The following is a 6,000-nucleotide window of genomic DNA, read 5'->3' as shown; positions in this document are numbered from 1 at the left end:
GGTTGTATCACAGCTTGGTATGGCTCCTGCTCTGCCCAAGACCGTAAGGAACTACAAAAGGTCGTGAATGTAGCCCAATCCATCACGCAAACCAGCCTCCCATCCATTGACTCTGTTTACCCTTCCCGCTGCCTCAGCAAAGCAGCCAGCATAATTAAGGACCCCACGCACCCCGGACATTCTCTCTTCCACCTTCATCCGCCGGGAAAAAAATGCAAAGGTCGGAGGACACATACCAACCGACTCAAGAACAGCTTCTTACCTGCTGCCATCAAACTTTTGAATTGACCTACCTTATATTAAGTTAATCTTTCTCTATACCTCAGCCATGACTGTAACACTACATTCTGCATCCTCTCCTCTCCAGACTAATTGGTGGGACAGTTGAGGAACAGTGGAGGATTTTTAAGGAGATTTTTCTCAGTACTCGGCAAAAATATATTCCAGTGAAAAAGAAGGACTGTAAGAAAAGGGATGACCAGCCATGGATAACTAAGGAAATAAAGGAGTATCAAATTAAAAACCAATGCATACAGAGTGGTCAAAATTAGTGGGGAACTAGAAGATTGGGAAGGCTTTAAAAAACACCAAAGAACTACTAAGAAAGCAATAAAGAAAGGAAAGATAGATTATGAAAGTAAACTAGCACAAAATATAAAAACTGATAATAAAAGTTTTTACAAATATATAAAACGGAAACCAGTGGCTAAAGTAAATGTTGGTCCCTTAGAAGATGAGAAGGGGGATTTAATAATAGGAAACGAGGAAATGGCCGAGGCCTTAAACAAGTTTTTTGTGTCGGTCTTCACAGTGGAGGACACAAATAGCATACCAATAATTGACGGTCATGGGACTGTAGGGGATGAGGACCTTAAAGCGATCACTATTACTAAAGAGGTAGTGCTGGGTAGGCTAATGGGACTAAAGGTAGACAAGTCCCCTGGTCCGGATGGAATGCATCCCAGGGTACTAAAAGAAACGGCAGAAGTAATAGCAAATGCATTAGTTGTAATTTATCAAAATTCGCTGGACTCTGGGGAGGTGCCAGTTGATTGGAAAACAGCTAATGTGACACCACTGTTTAAAAAAGGAGGTAGACAAAAGGCAGGTAACTACAGGCCGGTTAGCTTAACATCTGTATTTGGGAAAATGCTGGAATCTATCATTAAGGAAGAAATAGCGGGACACCTGGAAAAGAATGGTTCAATCAAGCAGACGCAGCATGGACTCATGAAGGGAAAGTCGTGTTAAGACTAATTTATTGGAATTTTTTGAGGATATAACAAGTGCAGTTGACAGAGGGGAACCGGTGGATGTGGTGTATTTAGATTTCCAGAAGGCATTCAATAAGGTGCCTCACAAAAGATTGCTGCAGAAGATAAAGGTACATGGAGCTGGGGGTAAAGTGTTAGCGTGGATTGAGGATTGGCTATCTAACAGAAAGCAGAGAGTCAGAATAAATGGGTGTTTTTCCGGTTGGCAATCAGCGACTAGTGGCATGCCGCAGGGATCGGTGCTGGGGCCTCAACTATTTACCATATACATAGACGATCTGGAGGAGGGAACCGAGTGTAGGGTAACAAAGTTTGGGGATGACACAAAGATGAGTGGGAGAGCAAATTGCATGGAGGACACAGAGAGTCTGCAGAGAGATTTGGATCGGCTAAGTGAGTGGGCAAGGATCTGGCAGATGGAGTATAACATTGGTAAGTGTGAGGTTATCCACTTTGGAAGGAATAATAGTAAAATGGACTATTATTTAAATGGTGAAAAATTACAACATGCTACTGTGAAGAGGGACCTGGGAGTCCTTGTGCATGAATCACAAAAACTTAGTTTGCAGGTGCAGCAGGTAATCAAGGCGGCAAATGGAATGTTGGCCTTTATCGCGCGAGGGATGGAGTATAAAAGGGAGGTCATGCTGCAACTGTACAGGGTACTGGTGCGGCTGCACCTAGAGTACTGTGTACAATTTTGGTCCCCTTATTTAAGAAAGGCTATATTAGCTTTGGAGGGGGTACAGAGAAGGTTCACCAGGTTGATTCCGGAGATGAGGGGGTTAGCTCATGAGGAGAGATTGAGTAGACTGGGCCTGTACTCATTGGAGTTTAGAAGGTTGAGGGGAGATCTTATAGAGACATATAAGGTAATGAAGGGTAGAAGCAGCGAGGTTATTTCCACTTACAATGGAAACAAGAACTAGGGGGCATAGCCTCAAAATACGGGGGAGTCAATTTAGAACAGAGCTGAGGAGGAACTTCTTCTTCCAGAGGGTAGTGAATCTTTGGAATTCTCTGCCAATGAAGCAGTAGAGGCTACCTCGTTAAATGTGTTACAGATAGATAGATTTTTAACCATTAAGGGAATTAAGGGTTATGGGGAGCGGGCGGGTAAGTGGAACTGAACTCACTATCAGATCAGCCATGATCTTATTGAATGGCGGAGCAGGCTTGAGGGGCTAGATGGCCTACTCCTGCTCCTATTTCTTCTGTTCTTATGTTCTTACTTTCTCCCTATATGCTCTATAAACGGAATGCTTTGTCTGTAAAGCACGCTAGACAATATTTTTCACTGTATACCAATGCACGTGACAATAAATCAAATCAAAGATGTCAAGATCCAAGGGACTAGGGAGAAAGATTAATTTCCTTCAATTACTCAAAGTAAGAAGGTTGTATTGGAGAAATTAATGGGACTGAAAGTTGATAAGTCTCCAGAACCTGATATTATGCATCCCAGAGTATTGAAAGAAGTTGCTACAGAGATAATGGATGATCATCTTCCAAAATTCTATAGATTCTAGAATGGTTCCTGAAGATTGGAAGGTAGCAAATGTCACCCCACTATTTAAGCAGGAAGAGAGAGAGAAAACTGGGAACTACAAGCCTGTTAGCCTCAGTAGTAGGGAAAACGCTAGAATCTATTAGGGAACTCTTTTTTCCTGTGACAAATAGTCAGCATAGATTTACGAATGGGAAGTCACATTTAATGAACTTGTTGGAGTTTTTTGAGGATGTTCATTACAAAGTTGATAAAGGAAAGTCGATATAGCATATTTGGATTTTTAGAAGGCTTTTGATAAAGTCTCACACAGGAGGCTGATTAACAAAATAAAAGCACTTGGGACAGGAAGCAATGCTGACACGGATTAAGGATTGACTAATCGGCAGAAAACAGATCAGGAATGAATGGCTCAGTCTCTCATTGGTAGGCTGTGGCTATTGGGGTACTGCAAAGGATCAGTACTTAAGACCCCAGCTGTTCACAATATATATCAATGATTTGGGAGGGGGATGTAATATTTCCAAGTTTGTGAATGACACCGAGCTAGGTGGGAATGTAGGTTGTGAGGAAGATGTAAAGCAGCTACAGGAAGATTTGTACAGACTTAGTGAGTGGGCAAGAACATGGCAGATGGAATATAATGTGGAAAAATGTGAGGTAATCCACTTTGGTAAGAGGAACAGATATGCCGAGTATTTCCGAAATGATAAGAATTAAAAAGTGTTGATGTACAAAGGGACCTGGATGTCCTTGTCCGTAAGTCACTGAAAGCTCACATACAGGTGCAGAGAGCCTTTAAACGTTAGCCTTTATCACAAGAGAATTTGAGTACAGGAGTCATGAAGTCTTGCTTCAACTGTATGGAAGCTTGGCTAGATTGTACTTCATCGAATCCCTACAGTGCAGGAGGAGGCCATTCGGCCCATCAAGTCTGCACTGACAACAATCCCACCTAGGCCTATCCCTGTAACCACACATATTTACCCCATATAAATCCTGGTCCTCATGCTGCCAAAGTACAGTACTTGAGGTAGCATATGCAGTTTTGGTCCCCTTATTTCTCCTTTCATTCTCTATGAACAGTATGCTTTGTCTGTATAGCATGCAAGAAACAATACCTTTCACTGTATTCTAATACATTTGACAATAAATCATATCAAACCACAATGGCCTCCTTCTGCACTGTAGGGATTTTATGAGTGCTACCAAATAAACCTGTTGGACTTTAACCTGGTGTTGTTAAAACTCTTACTGTGTTTACCCCAGTCCAACGCCGGCATCTCCACATCGGGATTTTAAGAACCTTTCCAATCTATCCTCATAACTGCAATTGCTCACTCCTGGAACCACTCTTATAAACCTATTCTGCACTTTCTCCAATGCAGTGCATCCCAGTCCTTAACCACTTGCTATGTGGAAAAGTTCTCACGTTGCATTTGCTGCTTTTGCAAAATCACTTTAAATCTGTGCCCTCTCGTCTGGATCCTTTTACGATCAGTAATAGTTTCTCCCTGTCTACTCTGTCCAGCCCACTCATGATTTTGAGATCTCTGTCGTATCTCCGCTGATCCGCCTTGTCCCCATGTTTAGTATTGCAGCCTTGCAGGAGAGGGTGATACAGACAGCCCTGAGCAAACCCCCTCCCCTTTGATTGACAGGAGCACAGGTTCCACGTGCCCACGGTGACGTAGCGCCTGCGCCCGGCAGCCAATGGGAGCGGCAGCTGCTGTGTGTGACGTCAGGGGCCGGCTGAGCGGGGGCCGCTTTGTCCCGGTCAACAGGCCGCGAGCGGGCCCGGCCTCAGCCCAGAGACATAGGCTGCGAGCGGGCGGACATAGGACGCGACTGGGCTAGCCGAGCCCAGGGACACAGGCCGCTCGCTCTGTTATTAACCTCTGAAGTAGGTGACTGCCGGCGCAGGATTTAAAGCGGGTTCTCCCTTCCCCTTCAGTCTGTGTCAGTGATGTTGGAGATGGAGCCGGTTGCTGCAGGGATGTTATTGTGCTCCCTCCCTACCTGCTCCTGTGTAATTAATTTTCACTCAAGGTGTCTCTGTCAGTCAGGGCGCCTCCTCCGCCCCCCCCCGGCTCGACAAGAGGAAGCGCCAAAATGGGGAGGCGCCCGCAGGAGGGGCGGGGCCAGGCGCATTCCTTCTGATTGACATCGTCATCGGCCAATAGGTGGTGGCGGTTGGCATGCGTCACGGGGTGCCCTGACCAATTAGCGTGGTGGGGCGGGATTTCCGGTTAGTGGGTTAGGCTGCTCAGAGGAAAGCCCCGAGGATTTATTTTCCAGACAGATGGAGCGGAGCCGCTGGTTAGGGGTCTATTTATTCGGTGGATGATGTTGCGAGCCCGTTAACTGTGATGTGGGAGAGCGTGGGGGTGGGGTTTGTTGCCTTGGTGAGCGCGCGCCTGCGCAGGTGGGTAGAGCTAAAGGCCCCGCCCCCCGGAAGCTGCGGCTGGAGATGACGTCATGCAGAGCACTTAAAGTACAGGAGCTGAGCTTTGCCATTAATACATTGTGACTAAATATACACCGATGGTAATTTAAAAAAGGATATAACAGGTATAGTGACTTTACTTTAATGAGTGCTAAAGGTATATGACCCTAGTTGCATATTTGAACTGACTTCCTGTAAGAACAAATTGGCTTTGTACATACAATTTGTATCCTGTGTTACGTCGTTCAGGAGTCTAATTTCTCTAATCAGCTGATGGAGCCTTTATTCTAAAATAACCCAAGATTTGCCACAAGTTTAGTTTTCCACGTTAGTTTTAAGTTTCTCTTCCTGTACAAAGTATGCTTTGATTATTTAATTATCTTTCCTTTTCTGCAAGCCATATAAGGTACTTTCCATTTGCAAAGCATAATAAGGATGGAGGGACAGGAAGTCTGATGTAAAGCCATTAAATGACAGTAATAATCAAACCAGATGGATTGCCTCAGATTCAGACAGGGCAAAGGTCTGAAACAAAATCAGAAAATTCTGGAGAAACTCGGCAGGTCTGACGGCATCTGCGTAGAGAGAATAGAGCCAACTTTGGAGCCTGGGTTACTTTTCCCGCATTTTCTGTTTTTGTTTCAGATTCCAGCATCCACAGTATTTTTTCCTTTATCCTATGACAAAGGCCCAGCCCACCTAGTCAACTCTGCAGTGCCCTCATTAATATCTGGAGAGTCGCGCCAAAATTGGGAGAGTTGTTCCACAAACTG

General features: G+C 44.7%; 1 protein-coding gene across 6 annotated transcripts in view; it reads left to right on the top strand.

Moving 5' to 3' along the window:
* Positions 1-4,534: 4,534 nt before the first annotated feature.
* Positions 4,535-6,000, top strand: part of zfand6 (zinc finger, AN1-type domain 6) — a 51,265-nt gene continuing 49,799 nt past the window's right edge. For 2 of the 6 annotated variants that reach the window (XM_078241571.1, XM_078241570.1), the window contains exon 1: positions 4,541-4,684. The gene's annotated coding sequence lies outside the window, so the exon portion shown is untranslated. Of the gene's footprint in view, positions 4,685-5,077; positions 5,353-6,000 lie in introns of those variants that run through there. The other 4 variants (XM_078241566.1, XM_078241567.1, XM_078241569.1 and 1 more) reach the window with 4 other exon arrangements.

Source organism: Mustelus asterias, chromosome 24 (genome assembly GCF_964213995.1).
Source record: "Mustelus asterias chromosome 24, sMusAst1.hap1.1, whole genome shotgun sequence".
In the NCBI taxonomy this organism is placed as follows: domain Eukaryota; kingdom Metazoa; phylum Chordata; class Chondrichthyes; order Carcharhiniformes; family Triakidae; genus Mustelus; species Mustelus asterias.
This window is presented reverse-complemented; position numbering and strand designations above follow the sequence as displayed.